Genomic DNA, 13,052 nt, shown 5'->3' with positions numbered 1-13,052 from the left:
CCCCCCCCAATCCACTCTGCTCTACATTTGGTGACTTTTGGTGAGTCTATTTGCACCATTGAGGCTTCTCGGCTAACTTGTCAGAGGCGGTGACCTGTTCTCTGGACCTGAGGCTCTGGCCTCAGGACTCTGCTCTTTGCTGGACTCATTGGTCTCTCCTTCGAGACGGGAGGGAGGCTCATCCCCTTCCGTCCCTCGTGCTCAACATTTAGGGGGGATACTATAGGGTATGTGTTCTCAGCCCCAAATCCGATTTCTCCAGAAGGGCTGACAGGACACAAACTAACGATGAGTTAATGTTAATCATATTCATCTTTAGGACAGGCCTGGGACACATTATGCTTCTCTAAGTTGCAACACATGTCGCCCAGGATCCATAGCTGAAGAAATCTATATGGTGCGGAGACCGAGGGGACGGATGATTCGACAAACTATTATTTCCTTAAACTATTGTTCACTTCCTGTCTCTCTTCCCTCTGCCCGAGATGACCATCTTCCTGATCACTAATTACCTCTTAATTAGTTCTTTTGCTGTCAGGCCCAGGCCTTTCACGTTGCAACCAGAGGATAATGTCAAAAATGTCAGAATACAAGACCGATATGGTGTCTCTCTTGCTCTGCTGTTTAAAATATTTCACTGTCTATCCAGCAATTATATCAGCATTTTCTGAAACAAAAACAAAAACAAAAATGACAGAGACTCAGAGAGAAACTTCAGCAAACAAACAGTTGACTATACATTTAAAAACTGACGTAGCCAAAATCCCTCGTGGAGAGCCCATATGCATTCATAATTCAGAGCAGTAATGGTTCTGAAGGATCCTACAGCGAGGAGACATGTTCAATCCAGAATTTTCTCAACATAGTTGATCACGGAATTCCTTTTCAAGTTTTCCCTACTAAATATTGACAGTACTGGTTTCCACGGGACCCAAGGGTGATGCTTTCTGGGAAGAAAATCAAGCTGCTTAACTTTTTTGCACTGGGCACGGTGTGATGTGCTATTTCCTGTCTGCTTGTCCAGCCTGACTTTCTGTGCCCGGGAGCCTTGCCCTTTTGTATTCCACCTGAACACGGATGCGGGGCTCTTCCTCTGTGCTTTCGCACCTGCTCATTCCTCTGCCCAGAGTTTTTCCTCCCCTTGTCTGGCTGGCAAACTCGCCCTCCCCTTTCTGTGTAAATCCACAGTAGAAGCCTCCCCCAACCTGGAGAATTCTTTCCTGACTCATGCTCATTAGAGGGACTCCCTGCTCCTCAGGGCTACCACCACGCCTTGTTCCCTCCTTCTTACTTTGCTTGAATTCAGATGTTGGTTTATCATTGTGTTTTGGGGTCTAATGTATTCAAGTGGCTGTGAGTTAATGGATGAGGGAGGTCAACTCTGTGCACGTGGTTAGTTTTTAGCATCATGCCTGGAACGTGGTAGGAGCTTACAAGATGTTGGTAAAACAAATGAGTGGCCACACGTCATACAGTGGTAACATCACTTGGGATTCTGAACTTCTGTTCATTTGGATATATTTAAGTTAGAGAAGCCATGTACATCAAGAAATAAGAGCAAACATGTTCTCATAGGGAAATGATAATTCACGAGATATGTGTATATAAATCTGCATATATACATACACATACATGCATAATACGTAAACAGATAGCTTTATGCATATAGGGGACACACAAGACACCTTTGCCTTCACGGACATCGTTTCCTCCAAGTCATAAAACATGGCTATTTACTATAGACAGACCTTGTTTTATTGTGCTTGGCTTTATTATGCTTTGCAGGCATTGTGTTTTTTACACATTGAAGGTTCATACGTCAAGCCAGTCTATTGGCACCATTTTTCCAACAGCATTTGCTCCCTTCATGTCTCTGTGTCATATTTTGGTATGACAAACATAATCCTCACGATGTTTCAATCTTTTTAATGGCCAGTATATTTGTCATGGTGATCCGTGACTTTGACCTTACTACTGTAATTGTTTGGGGGCACCGTGAACCGCACTCATATAAGACAGCAAAACTAATTGATAAATGTTGTGTGTGTTCTGACTGCTCCACAAACTGGCCATTCCCCATCTCTCTCCCTCTCCTCAGGCCTCCCTAGTCCCTGAGACGTAACAATATTGCAATGAGGCCAAATAATAACCCTACATTGGCTTCCAAGTGTTCAAGCGAAGGAAATGTTGCACATCAGACTTTAAATCAAAAGTGGGGGTGCCTGGGTGGCTCAGAGGGTTAAGCATCTGACTCTTGATTTCGATGCCTGCATTCGAGCCCCCTGTGGAGCTCTGTGCTGACAGTGCAGAGTCTGCTTGGGATTCTCTCTCTCTCCCTCTTTCTCTGCCTCTCCCTTGCTTTCTTTCTCTCTCAAAATAGATTAACAAATAAATAAGTCTTTAAAAAATATTTTAAAAATGCTAGAACTGACCAAGCTCCATGAGGGAGACACGTCGAAAGCCGAAATAGGCCCAGATCTCGGCTTCTTGCCACGAACAGTTGGCCAAGTTACAAACGCAAAGGAGAAGTTCTTTAAGGAAATGAAAAGTGTTACTCCCGTGAACACACGAGTGATAAGGAAGCAAAAGATCTTATTGCTGGTAAGGAGAGAGACGGAGTGGTCTGGGTAGAAGATCAAACCAGCCCCACCATTCCCTGAAGCCAAAGCCTCATCCAGAGCAAGGGCCTGACTCCCTTCAGTTTCACGAAGGCTGAGAGAGGTGAGGAAGCTACAGAAGGAAAGTGTGAAACCAACAGAGGTCGGGTCATGCAGTTTAAGGAAAGGAGCCATCTCTGTAACACCAAAATATAAGATGAAGCAGTAAGTGCTGACGGAGAAGCTTCAGCAAGTTCTCCAGACGATCTAGTTAAGATCTAGCTAATGAAGGTGGCTACACTAAACAACAGAGTTTCAGTGTGGGTCAAACAGCTTTCTATTGGAAGAAGATGCCATAGAGGACTTTCAGAGCTAGAGAGCAATCAATAACTGGTTTCAAAGGACAGGCTGACTCTCTTGTCAGGGGCTAATGCAGCTGCTGACTTGAAGTTGAGGCCAACACTCAGTTACCATTCCAAAAATCTTAGGGCCCTTAAGAACGACACTGGATTTAGTCCGCCTGTGCTCTACAAATGGAAGAATAGAGCCGGGATGACAGCACATCTGTTTACAACATGGCTTGCTGAATATTTTAAGCCCGCTGTTGAGTACTGCTCAGAAAAAAATAAGATTCCTTTCAAAATCTCACTGCTCATTGACAATGCACCTGGTCACCCAAGAGCTCTGATGGAGGCGGACAATGAGATGAACGTTGTTTTCATGCCGCTGACACAACACCTATTTTGTAGCCCATGGATCAAGGAGTCATTTTCACTTTCAAGTCTTATAGTTTAAGAAATTCATTTTGTAAGGCTATAGAGAGTGATTCCTCTGATGCATCTGGGAAGAGTCAATTGAAAGCCTTCTGGAAAAGATTCACGCATCTAGATGTCATTAAGAACATTTGTGATTCATGGGAAGAGGTCAAAATATCAATGTGACAGCATGAACAAGAGTTTGGAAGAAGTTGATTCCAACCCTCATGGATGACTTTGAGGGGTTCATGGCTCCAGTGGAGGAAGTCAGTGCAGATGTCATGGAAACAGCAAGAGAACTAGAGTTCAAAGCGGAGTCTGCAGATGTGACCGAATGGCTACAATCTCATGATCAAACTTGAACAGATATTGCTTCTTATGGATGAGCAAAGAAAGTGGTTTCTTGAGATGGAATCTACTCCCAGTGAGGATGCTGTTAGGATTGTTGAAATGACAACAAAGGATTTAGAATAGTATGTAAACTTAGTTGATCTAGCAGAAGCGGGATCTGTGAAGATTGACTCCAATTTTGAAATAGATTCTACTGTGGATAAAATGCTATCAAACAGCATTGCATGCTACAGAGTAATCATTTGTGAAAGGACGGTTCAACCAACATGGCAAATTTTATTGTTGTTGTATTTCAAAAAGTTGCCATGGCCAGGGCACCTGGGTGGCTCAGTCAGTTGAGTGTCCAAACGATCCCAAGGTCATGGGATAAAGCCTTGAATCAGGCTCGATGCTTAGCATGGAGCCTGCTGAAAATTCTCTATCTCCCTCTTTACCTCTCCCCTGCTCAAGCTCTCTCTCTCTCTTAAAAAAAAAAAAAAAAAAAAAAAAAGTTGCTGTGGCCACTCCAACCTTCTTCAGCAACCAGTACCTAATCAGCAGCCATCAGCACAGAGGCAAGACCCTCCACCAGCAAGCTCAGATGATGGTTAGCAATTTTAACAATAAAGTGTGTTTTTTTTAAATGTTTATTTATTTTTCAGACACAGTGAGAGAGACAGAGTGCAAGTGGGGGAGAGGCAGAGAGAGAAGGAGACAGAGAATCCCAAGCAGGCTCTAGGTTCTGAACTGTGAGCACAGAGCCCGATGTGGGGCTCGAACTCATGAGTCGTGAGATCGTGACCTGAGCCAAAGCCAGATGCTTAACCGACTGAGCCACCCAGGCCCCCCAGCTACAAAGCATTTTTAAATTAAGGGTGTACCTTTCTTTTAAGCATAATGCTATTGCGCACTTAGACTGTATAGTGTAAACATAACTTTTATGTGTATTGGGAAGCCAAAAAATTTATTCGATTCGCTTTATTGCAATATTCACTTTATTGCGGCAGTCTGGAACAGAACCCACAATATCTCTGAGGTTGCCTGCTCTAAATAAATAGATGAGAATGAATGCAATAAAACGCATGCATACTGTTGATGGAACGGACTCAAGCGTGCTGCTGGTCATTCTCCGAATCAGTTCTGCGCCCTTTCCTGGCCGGCTCTGTGCCCGAGGCTGACTCCCGGCCTCACCGCCCATTCCGGCACCAGCTGTAAATGGGAGGACGTGAGGAGGGAAAGTGGGGCCGGTTTGCCCTGTTCCCTCCTGCGTTGCCATCAGGAGGACAGCTCCTTACTGGGCCCAGGCGACCCCTCCTCCCTCCAGGCCCAGGAATGGGCACAGCTTCCCCTACTGCCAGCTTCTGGAAGTCTCCGCATCCCTCTCGTCCCCCGTCAGTGCCACAGCTGGCAAACCGAGTACAGCCTCTGCACCTGCACCACTTGGGATGACGTGTCTCCAGCTGGAATCTTGTCCCATATCTCCTCTTGTGCACATGTGAGTTAGATATTTTTTTTGTGTATATACAAACTGTAAGCATAACTGTCCATTCCTTTTTCTTTAATTTTCTTTTTTAATTTTTCTGCTTTCTTTATTTTTAGATTATCCTCTGTTACTGACATCCTAACTTAAGGTGACTCATATCTATATTGTGGTGTGTGTGTGTGTGTGTGTGTGTATGTGTGTGTGTTTGCGTGTGTGTGAGTTTGCCATCAAGGGAAAACTTATTTTGGGACACCTGATCTTGGGCTTGGGAGTTTGAGCCCCACGCTGGGTGTAGAGGTTACTGTATTTATTTTTAATAAATTTTAATATATTTTATTATATATCATATTTACTAATAAAATTAATAAAATATAGATAATAAAATCACATTTATTAATAAAAATTAATAATTTTAACTTTTTATTATTTTATTTTATTTTATTTTTAATTTTTTTTAACATTTATTTATTTTTGAGACAGAGAGAGACAGAGCATGAATGGGGGAGGGGCAGAGAGAGAGGGGAACACAGAATCCGAAGCAGGCTCCAGGCTCTGAGCTGTCAGCACAGAGCCCGACGCGGGGCTTGAACTCATGGACCGCGAGATCGTGACCTGAGCCAAAGTCGGACGCTTAACCGACTGAGCCACCCAGGCACCCCACTTTTTATTATTTTAAAATAAAATCTTTAAAAGAACTTTTAACTGTATGAAAGTTAAAAAATATTTAAACAACCAATATCTCAAACCAAATGAGAAAAACGTTTAAACAAATAACAAAAAAATAAGTCACAAAATTTAAGCTCTCCAAAATTGGTTTATGATGAGCGCCTGGGTGGCTCAGTCGGTTAAGTGTCCGACTTCGGCTCAGGTCACGATCTCGCGGTCCGTGAGTTCGAGCCCCCCGTCGGGCTCTGGGCTGATGGCTCAGAGCCTGGAGCCTGTTTCCGATTCTGTGTCTCCCTCTCTCTCTGCCCCTCCCCCGTTCATGCTCTGTTTCTCTCTGTCTCAAAATAAATAAATAAGGGGCGCCTGGGTGGCGCAGTCGGTTAAGTGTCCGACTTCAGCCAGGTCACGATCTCGCGGTCCGTGAGTTTGAGCCCCGCATCAGGCTCTGGGCTGATGGCTCAGAGCCTGGAGCCTGTTTCCGATTCTGTGTCTCCCTCTCTCTCTGCCCCTCCCCCGTTCATGCTCTGTCTCTCTCTGTCCCAAAAATAAATAAACGTTGAAAAAAAAATTTTTTTTAAATAAAAATAAAAATAAATAAATACATACATAAATAAATACATGTTAAAAAAATCATTCAAAATTAGTTTATGAATTCAGGGCTAATCTAATAGAAAAATCATGAAGTTTGAATGAGTATTGCTGCTACTTAGGGTTTCCCCCATTAAAAGAAAAACAATCAAAATTTGTTCTGGTAAATATTAAATTTCTTGTACAGACTTTGGTTAATACATGCTCATATATTTCAAGGTGGCATATAAAAATGCTGATGCCATACAAAAATGGTCTTTATTGTTTTAAATCTCAGTATGCGTGCCAAATTTTAATGATGGATAAAGTAATAGTGGACTTTTTATTTAAACCAAAATACCATACTTACATTATCTAATTCTGCAGTGTCCAATGATGTGAAAATAATGTATTCACGAGAATTATATCAAACGAATCTTTATTTGAAAAACACTATCCCAAAATTGTGTTATATCTACTTGAATAAGAACGACCGTAGCAGCAATTAAATGACAGCAACTAAACCAAGAAGAGATCAGTGAAAACGACTGTGAAGACAGAAAACACTTGCAGACGCGCCGAGGCTGTGGGTGACCAGGACCCGGCTGCCGTGGGCCGGGCCACACCTGCAGGGGAGCCTCGATCCCTGAGCCCTCAGCACGTGACCCTCCTCTTCCCTGGGGGGCTGGTGGCCCAGGGGACCCCCGGACACTTGCGGGCCTCTGTGGGCTGTGAGTGGAGCACCGGGGGCCGACGGGCCACTTGGGAAAGGCTGGGAGTCAGACGTGGCGTTGGCCAGCATTTGCTTGTGGCGATCCTTTCCTTCTCTCAGCTCCTCGAGGTTCCTCCAGTCAACACAGCTGCCGTCCAGCTTTCTCCAGCTGTGTCCTCAGGGAAGAGGATTTATTTGTTTGGGGAGAGAGGAGAGTGGGGGAGGGGCAGAGAGAGAGGGAGAGAGAGATTCCCAGGCAGGCTCCACACTGTCAGTGCAGAGCCTGAGGTGGGGCTCAGTCTCCTGGACCAGGAGGTCACGACCTGAGCCGGAACCAAGGGTCAGACGCTCAACCAACTGAGCCACCCAGGCGCCCACGGATCTCTTTCGATTGGAGGCAGTGCTTCTCTCCATTCTTTGCCCATGTCTTCGGCCGTCTTCCTCTACAGGCTGGGAATCTGATTTGTGCAGTTCGTGCTTCTACACACGCTGGGAAGTTTCTTCTCGACTCCCAAGCAGCCTGTTTCCTCCTCAAACAACTGTCTGTGACGTTGCACGATGTGTTCTTGATGTAATCCAGGCAGAATTGGAAGCTTCAGCTTCAACCGCAGAATCTCACTTTCAAGCTGTGAATTTTCACGCTACAAAGGTGCTTCTTCGGTTTGGAGTCTTGTTATTTGTCCTGCGAGCTGTTCATTTGTTTGTTTTCCTTCCCACAGTTGTCTGGCTATTTCTTGATTTTCCTCTTTGTACGTTGAAGGGACACCCTGAAGTCAGTATCGTCGATGACACTCTTAAGATCAACTACTGACCGGTGGATGGGGCCATTGCCATCTTCTCTTTTGCTTGACTGCCCCTCTCTCTAAGGAGATCAGAGAAGGGGAAGGTCGTCAGCAGGTTTTCAGCCTTTGATATCAACTGGCTGAGTTTCTCCCTCGAGACCTGCCGCATCCCTGCGTTTGGCTGCTCCAGCCCTTCTCTCTCCTCCTCCTTTTCCTGGACTCTCTGCCTCCATCTTGCAACTTCTTGTTTGGACGGTTCTGGACTTTCCTTCAAACCACCCATTATTTCCTCCTGAAGTTGTCCTCTGTCCTTCTCTGATGCCTTGAAGATGGGTTTTTCATCAGTTGCTTGGGAAAATTCAGGGGGCTGGCTCCTCTGTGCCTTTTTCAGGCGTCTTGGAGCGACGACCTGCTCAGGTTTGTTTTCATCGCCGACAAGCACAAGGTCTGTACGTGAGAGGACCGGCCTCTGCCCCAGGTGCCTGAGGGCCTCATCGGCCTGTGTCACTGGTGCGAAATTCTCACCACGTTCGCCACAGACTTTGTTGCAGGCACAACACGGTTTGCCTAGAGCCTTCACACTTCTTAAAGTTCGTAGTCTCTTTACACTCGAACCAGCACCGTGGTACAGACCGGGATCTCCCAGGGAAACACACAGAGGCCCGGGACATGGCTCCAGCTTTCAGAAATCACCCACAGGGCGCCCCCTCCCCACCACCCAGGTGCTCCAAGGCCAGCTGGAACGTGGATCTGGTGACGGGCGGCAGGCCCTCCGTGGCTGCATCGCGCTCCACAGCGCTCTCTCCAAGTGCCAGTGTCCTGTGGGTCTCTACCGATGGCTCAGACCCCCGGGGAATATTCTGCCTCTAAGATAAACAAGTGCCCAACAACCAGGGCAGAGTAGTCGGGCCGGGGGAAGGGGAGGCCAGCCAGGGGCCAGAAAGCAGTTCTCCCTAACTTGGCCCTGAAACAGAAAGGGATGTCACTTACACAGGCACAGGCACAAGTGCAAAGGGCTGATGGCAGCTTGGAGCCCCCCTACTCCAGGCCCACCTGGCCCTACAGCAGACCTAGGGGGCTCAAAGCAGGGCCAGGCCATGTCCCTTTTCTCACACCAGAGCAAGTTAGGACAGAGGGGTGGGACCCCTCTCCCTGTCCCTGGGTGAGGCTCATTTTCCTGATTTAAGGTTTCCTTCTGCCGCAGGAGGCCTGGTGCTGCCCACGAGATCCCGGGGATCCCACCCTTCTGAGTCTTCTTCTCTCCTCTGTATGTGGCCAGTGTGGGCAGGCAGGGGCCCCGGGCGGACGGATGTCCCCAAAGGTATTAACTAAGAGACCTGGATTCCGACCCTAACAACTCAGGAGAAATCAATCACAACTGGCAGGCCTTATGATTTCCCGGACTTTCTGTGGAGCCAGTAGCCCCTGTTCGACCCGGCGTTCCTGGAAGGGGTGACACTGCTCCAGAGGTGACAGAGTGACCGGGTTCCTTCCCTCATGTGGCCCTCCATCTTGAGCCCGTGCCTCCCAAGATGGCCTCGGGGAGGGTCCCCAGTCCATGAGTCATCTTCAGAAGTGGGCCTCTGGGGAGGCGGTCCTTCTTTGGGCCCAGTTTACCACTTTTACTTCATTAAACCACATCTCATTCTCTGGTGTCTCTCGGGCAGACCCCGCTCAGGGCCTCCTTGTCCACCCCCGGGGACTCTGTCGTGAGCAGCTTGTCCCCAGTCCCTTTACTGAGAGGGACACAGGACAGCTGTTAGCCGAGGCCTGTCTGGGGGTCCTGAAGGGCTCCATGGGTGCAGAGAACAGAGGCTCTGACCAGGCCTGGTGGTGCAGGGAGGAGGCAGCCAAATGCCCACGGTGAGAGTGGCTTCGTTTCTTCTTTCTAACTGGACTATTTTTTAGGAGCGTTTTTAGGTTTAAAGGAAAACTGAGCAGAAAGTACAGAAAAGTCACATATGTAAAGGGCTATTAGGAAGAGAAGCTTCCCAAGGGCACTGAGGCACATCAGCCATTTTAGAAATAACACCTTGGGAATTGTAATGTTTACACATGACCTTGGCTTCTAAGGTCTCATCCAAACAACAGACCCGCGGCATCGTGCACAGACTTCCACTTACCTGCTTGGGCTGAGCTGACCCCACTAGCAATCGAACAGGGCTCTGGATATTGATCCGGTCACATGGGCAGCGGCGAGGCTCCCTTTGTGTGAAATTTACAGAAGAGCCTGTTAAAGAGAGCTCTGATGGGCAGAAGCGTCTCGGAGGCTGTGACTTCCCCTCGTGGGGCGGGGAGGGAAGGATCTGTGGCCACTTCAACCCCGGCGAAGGGGGTGGCCCCTCTGGGATGCCTCTGAGGACTCCCATGCTGGGTGTGCTGAGCTCTGCTGTTCCCCGGGCTCCTTTCTCCGGACAACCCCTACTGTACTGTGACCCCACTCGTCATGACCTTCACCCCGTTAGTCGTGACCTCCACATGCTGCAGCAATGGTCTGTGTTCCTGCCGCCGTGTCTCTCTGGCCTTGAGCTACAGTGAACTCACTGAGCACGAGATCCCTTTTCGAAAAAAGGTCCTACTGAAAGAGGTGTTGTTTGCTCTCTGGCCCTCAAACACCAAGGCACTGTTGTGCTCCTTAAAATTGTAAATTATGTCTGTTTAAGAAAATGTCAGTGTTTTTTAAAACAGAATAACAGTGCTGGAAAAGAGTTGGCTGTGCTATTTGTTACCAGTGTTTCATGCAAGAAAAATGATACATTCATCATTATGAGTGCCGTCAAGGGGCCTAATGACTCGGGCACAAAGCTGCTTCAGTTCTTGTAAGTAACATGATGGATTTTTTTTTTTTTTCCCCTCCTCAGCAAGTTATCTGAGTAATGGGAAAGCTCGTAAACTGAGATCCAGGGAGACTTTGTCAATACCGTACTATGCTTAACAACAATTAAAACGTAAGACACATCTCGTATAATTAAATTGATTTTTTTTTTTCTGCCAGAAACAAGACTTTTTCAGGTAATGATTGCTTTGGCTGGCGAAAATTGTATTTTTATTGAGGTGGGGGGAGGAAGGGATCTGTTCCATTCAGACACCACTTCTCGTGTCTTCAAAAATCCAATTCTTAAATAGGCCAACAGGATGATTTTTGAGTAGAGAAGGGTACATAGCTATGGATAATCTGTGCAATCAAGAAGGAAGCCCTGCGCTGTTAAACATGTTATTTAGGGACATAGAATTTCAGCCCTGCAAGTGGCCTTCGATGCGTAGGAAGGCAGGGAGAAAGGTGTTCACAAAGGGACCAGGGCTCTGATTTTGATCCGGACGTTGGCCGGTTGGGACCCCGAGCAAGGCTCTTAATTTAGCCCTGCATTCGGCAGTGTAACGTAAGCATAAAATGGTCACGTGTTTCTGGGTCTAAAATATGTTAAGGTCTGTAAAACAAGGGGCTTCACTTTTTCCATTAAAAATTGCCTTTTAAGGGTAAATGTAACACCATCCCCCCAAAAGCACATAGCTCCTTTTTGACCCCTGGATAACTCTACGAAATTGGGATATTTACCTGAACTTTCCTTACTTGGCCTCCAATCATGTTAAACAGCTGTTGGAATGAATACAAAGGGATTTGCCTGACTTTCTAGTAATAACTTGATTTTTTTCTTCCCCCTGGTGGCTTGAAAGCATTATTTAGTGAATTGAACTTTACCTGTTCCAGAAATGGGACTGGCTGTTTTTCCGTTGATATTACTGGGTTTAATGGGGCTAGAAATATTAAAAGAAACCCTAGCTAGCCATGTGAAAATTTCAAAAGAAAGAAAGACTGTTATTTTCTTTTATTTTTACAACTTTTTAAAAAATTTCTGTCTTTTCTTTTCTTTTCTTTTTTTTTTTTAAGCTGTAATAGCCAGAGCAGACAAGGGTTCTGTGCAAGCGGGTGGGATATCCTTGCTGTGAAATATGCTGGAATGTTTACCAAGCTATTTCCCGTGAGAATCAAGATGTCTCTTTTCTCATACTTCATTTTCATGGCAGTGGCCTTTTCAAAAACGGTGCCTCTGTGACTGGTGGTCAGATTCCATGTGTTGGCCCCTTTGGAAGTCATGGCTGTGGCCTGTGACCAGCCACGCTCCTGCTGTGGGCAGAAGCACTGAGAGCTGTGCTCCATTTCCCACCATGTGGGGATCGAGTGCCGTCTCGTTCCAGTATTTGCTGGAGAAATGTCTGAGGGGTGAGGGCGTGGGAGAAGGCTTATCCTTGCTGGCTGGGTCAGCATGTGTCTCTGGGCCTCACTCTTGTCCTGCAGCCTCTGCTTTTGCTATCACTTGGCCCTGGGCAGATGATGGGGGTGGTGTGGTGGATTGAAAGAGGAACATTTCATGTCATGCACATGAGGAAGAATAACGACAGAAGGCCTTGGGGCGGGTCTTTCACTATGGATGATTCAGTATTTAGTCTGACCTTTCATATGAATCGATAATCTTCAATTTATAAAAGTAAAATACATCAAAATAAAATTATCATCCTACTTCATGGGTTGTTTGGAAATTCAAATCGAATGATCAAGTGATGGTACTTACGATCATACAGCCTATTCTGTAGGTAGTAGATGTTATTCTGGGAATCAAATTCTCTTAAAATAGTGATGATGAATATCACAATCCCTTTATTCTACCAAGAATATACTTTCCGCACTTGTAGTGAGTCTATCAGCTAGTTGATAATGTCCTCGATACATAAGCAAGGAGTCGGTGAGGTAAGAGGATTCAGCAAGTAGGCTAGGGTCACACCGATAGAAATGAGGTCCAAGCCAGGTTCTCTGCTTCCTGACTCCATGATCTTATTCTCATTGCTTATCGACTCGCTTGAGTCAAAGAACTAGAATTTGGTTTGGGGGGCTTTTTTTTTTCTTAACTCTTTGTTGTTTAAAGTTTATTTCTTTATTTTTGAGAGACACAGAGGCTGAGTGAGCAGGGGAGGGGCAGAGAAGGAGGGAGAGAGAATCCTTAGCAGGCTCTGTGCTGTCAGCCCAGGGCCTGTTGTGGGGCTCGAACTCATGAAACCCTGAGATCACCACCTGAACTGAAATCAAGAGCTGGTTGCTTAACTGACTGAGCCACACAGGCGCCCCTGGAATTTGTTTTAATTTGATACCTGCCTAATTATTTT

Source organism: Prionailurus bengalensis, chromosome B2 (assembly GCF_016509475.1).
Source record: "Prionailurus bengalensis isolate Pbe53 chromosome B2, Fcat_Pben_1.1_paternal_pri, whole genome shotgun sequence".
Classification (NCBI taxonomy): Eukaryota; Metazoa; Chordata; class Mammalia; order Carnivora; family Felidae; genus Prionailurus; species Prionailurus bengalensis.
This window is presented reverse-complemented; position numbering follows the sequence as displayed.